Source organism: Sceloporus occidentalis, unplaced genomic scaffold, assembly GCF_023333645.1.
Source record: "Sceloporus occidentalis isolate IW3139 unplaced genomic scaffold, rSceOcc1.0.p SCAF_1, whole genome shotgun sequence".
NCBI classification, from domain to species: Eukaryota; Metazoa; Chordata; class Lepidosauria; order Squamata; family Phrynosomatidae; genus Sceloporus; species Sceloporus occidentalis.
Window position 1 is genome coordinate 55,623,132 of NW_028316981.1, and position 13,629 is coordinate 55,636,760.

Here is a 13,629-nt window from a genome sequence, read left to right on the forward strand (position 1 = left end):
GCCAAAAAGGGGAAATGGGATGACAGCAGAGGACTCTTCTTTTCTAACTGGTTTAAAGAGCTGCAATGGCTGCCGGGGCTCTGCCCTTGGTCCAGTCCCCTCCCTTTCCCTCCGCTTGAAGGGACCTCCGTGGAGCTCCCTTAAAGCCCAGGCTGCCAAGGAGGGGACTCTGCCCTTGGCCCATCAAGTTACATAGGTTTTATCCTATTTTCTTCAAACATATGCCAGCATATGAAGCCCCAACGTTTTATAGGGGCTTGCCTTCCTTCCCTCCCAAGAGAATCCTCGGACTCCCTTCGGAGGGAAGACAAGCTGGGGGGGGGCGCTTGCCTTCCTTCCCTTCCAAGAGATTCCTCGGACTCCCTTCGGAGGGAAGACAAGCTGGGGGGGGGGGGCACTTGCCTTCCTTCCCTCCCAAGAGAATCCTCGGACTCCCTTTGGAGGGAAGACAAGCTGGGGGGGGGGGGGCGCTTGCCTTCCTTCCCTCCCAAGAGAATCCTCGGACTCCCTTCGGAGGGGAAGACAAGCTGGGGGGGGGGCGCTTGCCTTCCTTCCCTCCCAAGGGAATCTTCGGAGGGAAGACTTCTCAGTGAGGCTGAGAAGCACTCTCCCGGCCAGAGTCCCTAGGCTTACTGAAATCCCCCACCTCCCTTCCCCATAGAAATCAATCCAAAAACTGAGTTTAAAAGGAGCAGAGGCGAGCCCTTTGGGTCTGCATCTGGGAGAGATTTTAAACTCCGTTTTTGGATTGATTCCTATGGGGAAAGAGGGGAGAGAGAGAGATGGCAGGACATCCCCATAGCCAAGCAACCTCTGCCTCCCCAGATGAAGACCCATAGGGCTCTCTGCTCCTTTTAAACTCCGTTTTTGGATTGATTCCTATGGGGAAGGGAGGTGAGGGATTTCAGTAAGCCGAGGGACTCAGGAGAGGCGAGCTCCATGCCCCAAGCCTCTCCCGAGCCGTCCAACCACTGAGTGGCAACGTCATCAGTACACAGCCCACAAAACGTAATACAGCAAACCGTTCTGAGAACGGTTTCAAGAAAAAGGAAGCGCTGTGCAGTAAAATGCGTTCCAATCACGTTCTGATCACGTTCCAGTTTACTCAATGAGGTAATATCCGTTCCAGGAACGTTCTCATCACGTTACGTGCAGAACGTTCTGAGAACGATATGCGGTAATCTCCAGTCTCTGATAGTTTCGAAAGGCATACTGGAGCCTCTCTTACCAGAATGGACAAGAAATATCATATGTAGGTACTGTATGTTCATTGCTAATTTTTGCACTCATACTCTCAACTGACTGAAGCAAAGATCACTTTTAAGACTCGTTTCTGAAACTTCTCAGCATTAGATGCTGCTCAGACATAATTGTTAGCCATTGTTAGTGGCAACTAGTGGTTTGTTGCCTTATCCCTGGTTAAGATGCTACAGCCTGGTGTATAAGTAATTCTAGCCCCCACACCTCCTCAAGCAAGAGCCTGCAGTGGAGTCAGGAAGCATCTTCTTCCATTTAGCCATGATGTGAAGTTTGTTGATGAGTCTTAGTTAATGCTTGTTCAGGTTTGCTCAGTTTGTTCAGGTTCAGTTTGTTGAAGTTCAGACATAATACTAAACCAGTGTTTGCCGAACATGGAAGCAAATGCCTCTGATTTTCTTGTTGCTTCACAGAGAAGGGAAAAGAAGGAGCCTAGGTTTTGTACAGGCGACTTGAAGGTACACACATGTACATACATATACCACTTTGAATTTATTTTATTTTTTAATATAAATAGCATAATATATATTTATATACCACACACATCTGGAGGTTTGATGAAGGCAGTATTGGGCCCGATTTAGATGGGCCTTTGCGCCGCCCTTGTCACGTGCTAGGGGTTGGCCGAGGATGCACCATCCATACTAGCCTCACCCCTAGCACATGATGGGGTTGTCAAAATGGTGGCGCCCTGTACACACGGGCACCGCCATTTTGATGCGATGGATGCGTAGTGTCCGCACGTCCTGTCGCGCTTGCGACATTACGAGTGCACCATTTCTGCATTCGGGCATCGCAAGTGCGACGCAAAAAGAACCTGCTTTTTGCGGGTTCTTTTTCTGCCACCAGGAAGCCTCGCTGTTTGGCAGCTGAGGCTTCCCGCTGGTGGAAATGGAGGCGGTGGCAGACTGCCCTTTTTGGGTGGTCTCTATCCCGCCCTAGATATTTGGATGTAATGTTTAACACTTGTTAAAACTAGCAGACCTTGATTATTACACCTCTGCATGCTGTTAGAATGGTCATTCATATTTTAATAAAACCAAAATTTCTGTAAATTTTCTGTCTTGAAGGTGGATTCTATTTCTGTCCTAAGGGTAGATCCCAACTATTCTAGGCTGCTTTTTATTCTGGAGAACATTAGCTTAAATCCTGTTGTTAGTCCTGATTAGAGGAGATGAAATGAATCAGTGTGATTTACCTACGTGTTGACTTACCTGTCAACAAGCAATTGAATGGGTTTACTCTAGTTGGCATGAACCAAAAGAACGCTAACCATTGAGTGTCTCTGTTGTGTCCCCATCAGTATATACTCTTGCATATGCATGGTGCATAGGCAAAGTAAAAGTCAGTTTCTATATGTCTTGTCTCACATCTTACGGAGTTCCCTCCCTCCCCACTTCTCTATCTTGCCACACTCTCTTTCCTCCATATCAATCATTTCCCACCTTGAAAGCTTTCTTGGTTAACTGCTTATTTCAAAATCATTATTAATGAATTTGCTTAGGGATTTTGGAATTTAATTAGCCTCTTTTGAACCGCTCTTACCATATTTGACTAGAGCAACAGAAAATCCCTCCATGACTTGTTTGCTTTCCTCCTCCTTTTTTATTCTTTCCCTGGAAAAGCAAAAAAATTATGAAGGGGGAGGGGTTGTTTGCAGCAACTCTCTTGACGTAAGTGGGTGCTCCTTCTTAGGATGAAAGTTAGAAGGACCCCTTAAGTGATCTTTTTGTCCTTTCTGGTGAAGGGACTAGGTGCACTTTCATCAGGAAATGCTGAAATCGTCTAACATTGTACAGAATCCTAGGATTTACAGGCGGGGTTTGGGGGGGGGTTAGAATTTCTCAGCCAGAGCTTTCCTCTAGTGCATCACCAAACTACAAACCTCAGGATTTCAGAGGACACAGCCATGGCAGTTAAAGTAGAATCATAACCTAACAATTGTAACGAAGTGTGAAAGGGCCTCTGTTTCTCTCTGCAGTTGCAAACCAATGTTATTGTGAATGCTCACTTAAGTACTTGTGCTAGTGCCCAAAAGGTAGAAGAACCAAACAATCCTTTGATAATTTTGATTTAAAATTAAACATCCGCCTGCCTATTTTGCCTTGTGTATAATTCTTATATTTATGCCAACAGTTAGCAGACCAAAGTAGCACGGCAAACAAATTACATCTACAGACTAAGCCTGTGCTTTGAATCACTATGTAAAGATGAGAGGGACAGTAAAATCTGAGAGTTTAATTTTTGTTGCATTTCTCAGAATCCTACCAGGGTCCTCATCCTGTCCTGGTTCTGTGCTGGATTGTAAGGGTTTCTTTCCTCTTCCCACATGAAAATTCATAGGTATTTGGGCATGCATTTTTCCTGATATATTTACACATTTTTCTTGATGAATGCATTTTTATGTATTTCTCTCATTAACCAGAGCTTGTTTGTGCACATTTGTGCATTTTTAGCTAGACATACTTATATGCATATAATTTGGAAGGGGGGAAATGAAGAAAGGATCTGATATCATTTTTTTCTTCTGATAGTGTGAAAGCTATGGGCATGCTTCCATTAAGAGTCTCGTACACAATGAATTAAATACATTTGTTAAAAATCTTAATTTTTAACACCTTTCCTTATCCATCTCTACTTGGCAGTTCCTTGACCTCCTTTTTATGTTCCTTGACATCTGTTAGGCAGACGTTCTTGCCAAAGCACTGTGCACCTTGCCAGGTATTTTAAAACTGATTGTTCTTTTCATGTACATTGGTTTTCTCTTGGTTTGGTCTGGAAAGCAAGGGAGTCAATGAGCCCGTACAGACCGGCCAATATAAAGCTGCTTCGGGTCACTTTGGAGGTATGTTGTTTAAATGATGCATGTGTCCTAAGAGGCCAGAAGCTACACCAAAGCCACGCGCCAGTCCTAAGGACAGCTTCTGGCCTCTTAAGATGTGTGTGTCATTTAAACAGCGTACTTCCAAAGTGACACAAAGCAGCTTTATTTTGGCCTATCTGTATAGGCCCAAAATGATTCCTGACTGGTGTATTTGTATTACAGATAATTAACAGGTTACTTGTTATTGTTATTAACTGTCCTTGAGTCATCCCCAACTCATGGCAACCCTGTGAATTAGACATTTCCAACACTCTCTGCCCTCCACTGCATTACTCAGATCCTATAATTTCATACCGATGACCTCCCTGGTTGAGTCTATCCATCTGGCATGTGGTCTTCCTCTCTTTCTACTACCTTCTACTTTAACTAGCATTATTGCCTTTTCTAATGACTCATTATTGTCTTTTCAAATCTCATTATGTGGCCCAAGTATGACATCCTCAATTTTATCATCTTGGTTTCCAGGAATATTTCTGGTTTATCTGCTAAAGGACCCATTTGTTTGTCTTTTTGACTTTCCACGGTATCCTCAACACTCTTCTCCAGGAGCACATCTTAAATGTGTTGATTTTCCTCTTATCTGCCATTTTAATTGTCCAGCTCTTGCACATGGTAATGAGGAATACAATGGCTTGGACTATTCTTACTTTAATATTCAGTTGTATAACTTTGCTCTTTATGATCTTGTCCAATTCTTTCATAGCTGCCCTTCCCATTCCTAGTCTTCTTCTAATTTCCTGACTACAGTCTTCATTCTGTTCTATGCTTGATCCAAGATAGAGGAACTCTAACTATTTTAATTTCCTCATTATCTAGGTTGAATTTGTGTAGTTCCTCTGTGGTCATTCCCCCCCCCCCTTTATATTCAGCATTAAGCCTGCTTTTGCACTTTCTTCTTTGACCTTCCTTAGTAACTGTTTCAAGTCCATGATGCTTTTTGCTAGTAGTATGGTGTGATCCGCATATCTTAGATTGATGATAATTCTTCCTCCTGTCCTTACTCCTTGTTGTTCTGAGTCTAAGCCTGCTCTTCATATGATGATCATTGCGGAATAGCGGTCTATAAATAAAACTTATTATTATTATTATTATTATTATTATTATTATTATTATGTTTTGTGCATATAAGTTGAAAAGATAGAGTAATATGATGCAGCCTTGCCTGACCCCTTTACCAACTGGGAACCATTCTGTTTCTCCACATTCTAATCTAACAGTAGAATTTTCATCAGGACTACCAGATGTGGTGACACTTCCATGCCCTTAAGAGACATCCATAGCTTTTTGTGGTCTAATGCTTTGCTGTAGTTTATGAAGCACATGCTGATTCCTCCCTCCCACCCCCGATATTTTGGTATGAAGTGCTATACAACTGAGAAAGTACTGTTAATTTTCCATCTAATTTTGATGAATGGCAGGATGCCAGCATGCCTGACTGTCCCTTGTGAGTTCTTCAAATGGCACAGTGTTTATTTGGAGATTTGCCTAGGAGGACACACAGATTGCTTCAGAGTTCCATGCCCCCATCTCTATACAGCAGATTCAGTTAGGTATTTTGGGTAAGATTATCATTTTGCTTGACTGATCCCCTTGTTTTATCTTCTCATTTCTCATCAGGAAATTCAAAAGCCAGAAAGAAAGTATTTGTGACTGCAATTATTATTTTCAACTGTCTGCTTTAACTGAATGAAGACTGGACCAAGAGTTGGAAGGGACCTGTTCTTAATCCAAGGTTTGCATGGAATAATTAATTTGGTAACATTAATTTGCTGTCTTTACCACAGCCAGCATGACTTGTCACCATAACTGGACACCTGCTGAGTGAGAAACTGATCCCTGAAGGCCCGTTCCCCATTGCCACTCCCACAGTACTAAGTAGTTTTATACCCTGGAAGTAAAGTCTTAGGAGACCCCCTCTTTAGATGGTATCTGTTATTAATCTGTTATTTCAAATGTGGTAAAACAGCCCTGCTGTATTCATCAGCCACTTGCTAGCTGAAATGATTGAGAAACTGGACCCCTTTCCCAGAGTCCTTCTCTGATGTCACCAATATGTAGACATGAATGTTGTCTGTTCTTCTGACACTTTCAGATGAGCAAGCAATGAGAACGGCAAGAAATGAAACCTAAACTCCTGTTCCTCTTGGCAGGGCTGTGGATTGTGCCCAAAGTGAGAGATAAAAATGTTTGAGAAGAGGAGGATGAGGAGTCTGCCACTGACAAGATCTTACTCAGTGGCCCTCCGAACATTGTAAATGGGAACTGTTTGATGATTTTTACAGATTTGGGTTAATTTTTAAGCACACTGAATATTAATCTAGCCTATATTGTTCATTGGTTTGTTCAGTATCATCTCTTTTTTCTGCAAATGAGATTCAGAGAGGTGTTACAATTGAACAGGAGACATCTACCGTACTTAAAACATGAAATAAAGGCATAAAAATTGAAAACACAGTTTTCAAAACACAGTTTTCAAAACACACCAGTAAAATCAACACAGCACCCACCCAGTTGTTGCACCAAGCAACAAAAGCTCCTTGTTGCACTGAGAATAATTTTGAAAATGGGATGGATTAATCATTATACTAAATAAATGTAAAAGTGAGTTTAAACAATGACAGTAGGCCCTTGGTATCTACTAGGGTTAGGTTCCAGAACCTCCCATGGATATCAAAATCTGTGGATGCTCAAGTTCCATTAAATAAAATGGCTTAGTAACATGGTGTCCCTTGTATAAAATGGAAAAATCAAGGTTTGCTTTTTGGATTTTCTCGGGGGAGGGGGAGGAATATTTTCAAGTTGTGGATGGTTGGATCTGTGGATGCAGAATCTGTGGATATGGAGGGCTGTCTGTATATAGGAGTGAACAATACAAAGGGAGTGAGGTATCATTGCGGTGGCTGCTCTGCATTTAAAAGACAGCAACAAATTTGCTGCTGCTCCCTCAAACAGAAGCAGGATCTATATTCTCAACAATAGTGGTGGTGGCGGTGGCTTCTGTGGAGTTTTTCACACAGCTAAAATATACGATTTACTTTGCTCGGTTTGAATCTTCTTCCAGGAGGCAGCTGGATATTATCACTCACATTTTACCGCAGATGCTGCCTCCCACCTAAAACCCACCTAAACCCCAGCTAGAAGCTGTGCTCAGCTGACCAATTTGCAAAGTCAGGAGCTTCCCAGCTTTGCAAATCAGCCAGCTGAGCTTGGATTCTAGCCGGGTTTTAGGCCAGTTTTAGGCTGGAGGCAGCAAAATGCAAGTGATAATATCCAGCTACATATTGGAAGAAGATTCAAACCGGGCAAAGCAAGTCAGATTTTTTTTTAGCTGTGCAAAAAACTCCTGTGTCAGTGGAGAACTGAATCTGTCCTAGTTTTAACCCAAAATGTGAAAACTGCTGGCCACAGTGCTGGAACTATTTGATGAGGGGAGGGCTGAACACCTGGGGAAGCTCCTTTAAAGTCAAGACAAAAAAATGGAGTGGACTCATCTCCCTACGGACACAGAAGTCTGATATGACCACACATTCTCAACTGTTAGGAATAGATTTGATTTTTTAAATAATTTATTTATTTCGTTGACCTGTCCTTCTCCCAGTAATGGGACTCAAGGCAGCTAACAACGTATTTAAAACAATACAAATTAAAAGCAATACAAAAGCAATAATAACAGTATAAATACATTTTTTTAAAAAAAATTACAAAGTTAAAACATTAAACATTAGAAATAGTAAAGCCCATTAACAGATGACATACAAACCATCAAAACAGCACAGCACATATTTAATAAAATAAAATAAAATAAAACTTTTATATATATCCCACTTTTCTGTGACAGGACAATCAAAGCGGCTTACAACACGTTAAAATCCACATTTACAAATTTATATCCCAAATTCCTCCCCTTAAAACAAGATTAAATAAGTTACAATTAAAACATCTGTTAAAAACACAATAAAAAATACAGCAGGGACAGAGCGGTGGGCTGATATATGATGTTGGGGGAAGTCATTCTGTGGCCGGGCACTTTTATTCATTCCATTCAGTTTCCAAAAGCCTGGTGGTGCAAGAATGTTTTCAGTTGTCAGCAGAAGGAGAGCAAGAAAAGACCCAGCCTGGCCTCTCAGGACAAGGAGGGCTGAGTTCCAAAGTCTTTGACTAGCCATTGAGAAAGCCCTATCTCCTGTTCCCACCAAATGAGCCTGAGAAGGTGGCAGGACAGAGAGAAGGGCCTCTCCAGAGGATCTTAGTGCTCTCGTGGGCTCATAAAAGAACCTAATGCTCCTTCAAATAACCTGGACCCAAACTGTACAGAGCTTTATAGGTCAAAACCAGCACTTTGAATTGTGCCCAGAAATGGACAGGCAGCCAGTGGAGCTGTAGCAACAAGGGGGCTGTTGGGGCAATGAAGTTTTTGAGCACTTTTCAAAGGCAGCCACAAGTAAAGTGCATTGCCCTAATCTAAAAGGGAGGTAACCAAGGCACTTTATAGATGGCCCTATTGGGCGCTGTCGTTACACGCGAGGGGCAGCGCTTCCCGATGCGCCTTGCCCCTCGCATGTAACGAGGGCGTCAAAATGGTGGTGCCTATACAGATGGGTGCTGCCATTTTGACGTGACAGACGCTTAGTGTTCGCACGTTGCGGCATAGTTGTGACGCCGCAAGGGCGCCATTGGCTCCTTGCAGTGTCATAACTGTGCCGCAAGAAGAACCCACTTTTTGCGGGTTCTTTTTGCTGCGCAGGGGAGCCATGCAGTTTGTCTGCTGTGGCTCCCTTGCACAGCAAACAAGGGCGGTGGCAGACCGCCTTTTTGGGCAGTCTGTAAAACGCCCAAGTTAACCTGTTCTTCAATAGCCACGAAATATGACTGGCTGGCATCTGGGTTGTATATGAGCTGCATTCGCCCAACCACCGGTGAATGCAATAAAATTCTTTTTTAAAATTAAGCACACCTCTATCCCATTGGGGATAAGGCACTTTAAATGGAATGCAGCAATCTTCTTAACGAGATTAAAGCTGATTTTATCTGCAAAAAATGGTAGCCATGTTCTTCACAGCAGGCTATTGACTGTCTTACGTTCTTCTTGGGGCCAGATTGTAACAGAACCTTGACCACTCAAAACAGCTCTGCCAAATGGTTCTGTGAGAATGCAATAGTGTTAGTCAGAAAAGCTCTCCCCCCCCCCTTTTTTTTTTTAACTACTAGAAATTATAGAAATTATTAGTATAGCTTTGTCCACATCAAGAGTTGAACAGGCTGGAGATTCTTGATTGGATTAACAAAAATAACTAGTCGACATATATGCTTTCAAAGTACTTTATTGAACTTATCTATGTTAAAGCAAATAAAAATACCTTGCATAAAGGATCTTATATCTTTCCTGATGCATGCAGAAAGGATGGTGATAGCAAGGGCATGAAAGAATCTCAAAAGCTTTATCCATTTCTTTCTGGTTAGACAAAGTTTGGACTCTTGCATTGTTAGAGAAATTTACACTCAAGCATCACCTTGCTAGAATTGAAATAGCTGAAGAAACTTTTTGAGAATTGGGACTGTCAAGACCATGGTAAACAGGTCTGATAAAATGACATGGATGTGGCCACTAGGGGGAGCTGTTGTGGAAGTTATTTACAGCTCTAGTGGCAGTTATTTGTGTCAGCATTTAAACAGTGCATCATTGGAATGGTGATGCAAGTGTCAACTGTCGTTCGCAACTGTCACTGAGGGAGAGTGAGACAGTTGGTCCTTCTGAGAGAGAGTTAGTTATGACAGTTGGGGTTAGAGTAACTGCCTCTCTGTTTTATTGTTATGGTTGTTTTTGGTTGGCAAAGTAACTTATTTATTATAGTAACTTATTTATTAAAGTCGTCGTGTAGAGTGAAGGCTTGAAGTGCTCTTGTCGTTATTTCTCAAGCCGGGAGCTCAAGGCCGTTTGCAGTGGTGAAGGAATATTCTCCTTCTTGGCCTGAATACCTTTGCAGACATCTCTTCAGATTCCTTCTCCCTGGCGTCCTGTCGACGTGGTTCAACTCTGCAGGTGGTTGTGGTGGACACAGTGGGTCTTTCCACACCCCAACAGGGACAATAACACACTACGCTGTTATAGAGCTAGAATTGCTATGCTGTCTCCTATGCAATCATGGGATTTGTAGTTTAGGGAGAGACATTTAGAACACTCAGCCAGAGACCTCTTAGGCCTCACTAAACTACAAAACCCAGAATTCCACAAGAGGCGGCCATAGAAGTTAAAGTGAAATAATAGCATGATAACAGTGTAGTATGTTATTTAAGTACATGACATCCATTCATAACATTTACATCACATGGAAATTCTAGACATGACCCTTGTTGAACCCTATGAGATTTTGGAAGCTATCGTGATGAGCACTCTTTGGATATAGATTATGGTCTGTTGCTGTCATTTGTCTTTGATAGTAATTGTGTGATTACACTTTGAATCATGGAGTGTTGTCCCTAGTGTGGGAGGGTGGTTAGGGAACAATTTACTATTATACTGTCTAAATTAGTAATAAAAAAGAGCTAAACTAGGTGTCTGATTGAAGATATCAGAAGCTGATGGAGTGGACCAAGTGCAGAGTGACCATGTGTAGAAACCTTTAGGGATCCCTTACACTGACCTGCGTAGAACCCCTCTGCCTTTCACACTTGCTCTGTAGATTCATCAATGTAACCACAACATGTCCTGTAACAGTTTGAAACAAGGATTTGTTTCCTTGCTTCAATAATTAGTGCAGATAAAATTTTAACGAACAGGATATAACAGAACATGATGCAACAAATGCTTTTACTCTCACATTTTACAGTTTTATTTGTAAGACTAACATATTATCTCCCTTACCCTGTTCCTTATTTTTCAAGATAGAGAACAAACTAGTTTTTTAGCTGTTGACATCACAATACAGCAAATGCACAAATAAACAATTTAAAAAGGAGGGGATTAGGAGAGATCTATTAGATGACTAAAATGGAAGTAACTGCTATTAGACATGAACTCTAATGGTTTAATTTATAGGAAGGATGGGTAAATTATGGCCCTCAATCTCATTTTAAGCAACCTTCATCCTAATACATCTTCTAGTAACTAGAGGGATGGTATATCCTTCTCCTGGCAGTTTGCTGACAAAGGAGGGGAGGGAATGAGAGAGAGAGTAAAGGCATGAAAGAAAGAGAGAGAGGTAGAACCATGTTAAATGTAGTTAAATTAAGAAAGAGTCTTGTAGCACTTTAAAAGGCTCTTGCAGATTGGTCTAAAGAAGTATGAGTTCTCATGATACAACTACTTGAGTTTTGCAGGGTTTTGCCAGCTGTCTCCTCTGCATCTATTTCTTTCACTTTAGGGGGCTGTTTGTAGCCATTTCTTTGATCTTCACTAGGGAATCTTCCAAATTATTGAAAAACAACAACAGTACATCATTTGCTGAGGTGGTCCTACAGACTGAAGTGCAAATTTTCTCCTCTCTGAATTGTTTTTAATTTATTAAAACAGAGTTGTACGCAAAGTGCTATTTTGCTGACATACTATAGCACTACAATTCTGAAAAAAATAGAGGAGAAAAGAATGAAACATATTGTTTCAATATGTCTCAAAATGGAAAAGATATTCATGGGAGGGGAATAAAATGTTGCAGCTGAGGCTGGGAGTTGCAAGAAGATATTCCAGCGCAACATCAACATCATTTGGATGTTCTTTTAATGAGAACTACAGCAACAAATATTGCTATCTCCCAATAAATTTCTCCATCAAGAAGAGCCCTGAAACAAACAAATTTATAATGACTCAGTGCCATAATAAATGCATGCATTTTAAAAATTCCATATGATTACTTCTTTTCATTCTCATAGATGTGTTCCTATTTAGTCAGTGTGTTTGATCAGATCTTTAACTGACTTTATCAGACACATTCATACAACTGTGGAGGAATGAGATGCAAATGTCACCATCTGTTAACATTTCCCCACTAAAATGTATGGTATATGCTCAACTACAGGATGTACTTTTCTAATATGGGAGTGCTAAGAGGAACACCTGGGAGCAGTACACAGCAGCAAAAGGTGAATAATATTGAGACCATTTGCTGAGCAGAGAGGACCTTAAATATGGTCTGGATGACTGGTTACTGTTACCCCAGACAGTTTGAGGCCAGCAGGCAGGCAGGCAGGCTGTTGTTGTTGTTGTTTTGTGTGCCTTGAAATAATTTCTTACTTGAAACTAAGATGACTCTATCACACGGTTTTCTTGGCAAAATTTATACAGAAGGGGTTTGCCTTTGCCTTCCTCTGAAGCTAACTGTGTGTGACTTGCCCAAGATGACCCAGTGGGTTTCCATGACTGGTCAAACCTTAGTCTCCAGAGTCCTAGTCCAATGATCAAATTACTATACCATAGAATCATAGAGTTGGAAGAGACCGCAAGGGCCATCCAGTCCAACCTCCTGCCTTACCACTCTGTCTCTCCAGCAGCCTGGCAATGGATGGATTAAGACATGCTGAGGCCCTAATCTATGTATGTCAAATTTAAGATGCCTCAGAGCACTACCATCAAGCAAACTAATAATAATAATAATAATAATAATAATAATAATAATAATAATAATAGAGGAGGTATTTAGTGCCCCCTCATAATCCGAGGCCCTAAGCAATAGCTAGCATAGGAGACTGGCCTAAACAAGCAGCAGCATTTGACAAGGGCTGTAAAATGTTGTAAGATAACTTCAAGTTAAGTCACTGGGTGGCATGCCAGTTTTGGGCAAAAACAACCAAAAGTTCTTCAGAGTGCTGAGAGCAAATTGCAAAAATGTTTGGGCATGGGCGTTTGGCTGCATTGCAATGCAAAATCTGCATTCCTCCTATTCTTCATATATATTTGTTTGGGGAGGAAAATAATATCAAGTCCTGGCTGAGCCTTTATTTCTGTCTTTATTCAGAAAGTACAAATTGCTCTGTGATTCTTTTATCCAAAAGTGCCCAGAAGGAGAATCCATATAAAACACAAGGATACAAGGTTAATATCACTTGTATCCTGCTGTCCCAAGGGTACCTGAGTGATACTATAAAATACAAAGCAGTACGCCACAGACACACAGTATTGATTTTGTTAATACATTACATTTGTTATCAGGCAAAGGACAAGTGGTTTCTTCTAAATAATTAATATTGTGATCTAAAGCACTGGATAAAAGAGGCAAAAAAATCTCTTTGAACTTCTGACTGTTACCTTTCCATTTTCTGCTTACATTTCCCCCTCCCTTCTGTTGTAGGGAGGAATGATTTAACAACACAGACCAAAAACAACAACAACAACAACAAAAGGAAGAGCAAGAAGAAACAGCAGCAAAAATTAAAGTAGTTGTCGAGTAAAGCTTCTGACTAAAGGTAAGCTTAGACCTATTGGTCAAAAGATTAACAGAAGCTGATACAACTTAAGACTCTTGAACCATTGGCTTGTTACAGACTGCCAAAATAAA

At 41.3% G+C, this 13,629-nt stretch overlaps 1 long non-coding RNA gene across 1 annotated transcript in view; it reads left to right on the top strand.

Moving 5' to 3' along the window:
- Positions 1-13,629, top strand: part of LOC149321426 (uncharacterized) — a 49,095-nt gene that overhangs the window by 14,484 nt on the left and 20,982 nt on the right. Inside the window, exons 2-3 of the long non-coding RNA XR_016277923.1 lie at positions 5,759-5,873; positions 13,423-13,537. This is a non-coding gene — a long non-coding RNA (uncharacterized LOC149321426). The remainder of the gene's footprint in view (positions 1-5,758; positions 5,874-13,422; positions 13,538-13,629) is intronic.